The following is a 1,100-nucleotide window of genomic DNA, read 5'->3' as shown; positions in this document are numbered from 1 at the left end:
CTCACTCAAAGCAAAATAAATCTTTCATATACAGGGGCGGACTGACAACTCATGGGGCCCCCGGGCAATAGGGGATCATGGAGCCCTTGTGTCCTTGCCCAAACTCAAAAAAGCGTATGAAAAAGGTGCCAGGGGCATCTCATGGGGCCCCCTACTGACCCCGGGCCCTCAGGCAGTGCCCGAGTTGCCAAATGGTCAGTCCGCCCCTGTTCATATATTATGGTCAGGCCCGGACTGGCCATAGGGCACACCATGCATTTGCCCGGTGAGCCGGAGCCGCTGGGCTTAAGATTACTGGGCTGCACAGTTGGAGGTAAGTGGCGACCGCAGTCTGGACAAGGCTAATGCAGACTATGGCCACCATTCACCTCCCGCTGTGCAGCTATGACTAAACCAGGGCTAACAGGAGGAGAGGCAGTGACAGTTCCAGAAGACAAGCAGGAAGCTCCGCTGACCCAGGAATACCTCCTCGGCCAGCTGCTGCATTGAAGGGACAAAGGCGGCCTCTTTCCTTCACTGGCCGAAACATTGTTATAGCTCTGTAGCGGCGGTGGATTGGGCTGTCTTTTTGCTGGAGGGGCTGTCTCTTTGCTGGACAGGATACTTCTTTGCTGGAAGGGCTGTCTCTTTGCTGGACAGGCTGCCTCTTTGCTGAACGGGATGTTTCTTTGCTGGATAGACTGTCTCTTTGCTGGATGGGCTGTCTGTTTGCTTGATGGGCTGTCTGTTTGCTGGATGGGCTGTCTTTTTGCTGGACGGGCTGTCTCTGTGTTGGATGGGCTGTCTCTTTGCTGCATGAGCTGTTAATTTTCTGGATGAGCTGTCTCTTTGCTAGTTGAGCTGTCTCTTTGCTGGATGGGCTGTCTCTTTGATGGACGGCTGTCTCTTTGTTGGACGGGCTGTCTCTTTACTGGATGTGGCTGTCTCTTTGCTGGATGGGCTGTCTCTTTGCTGGATGGCTGTCTCTTTGCTGGATGGCTGTCTCTTTGCTGGACAGGCTGTCTCTTTGCCGGATGGCTGTCTCTTTGCTGGAAGGCTGTCTCTTTGATGGATGGGCTGTCTCTTTGCTGGATGGGCTGTCTCTTTAGTGGTCAGGCTGT

This window comes from Staurois parvus, unplaced genomic scaffold (assembly GCF_062004578.1).
Source record: "Staurois parvus isolate SC_StPar_1 unplaced genomic scaffold, SC_StPar_1.0 ptg000121l, whole genome shotgun sequence".
NCBI lineage: Eukaryota > Metazoa > Chordata > Amphibia > Anura > Ranidae > Staurois > Staurois parvus.
Note: the sequence above shows the minus strand (reverse complement) of the source record.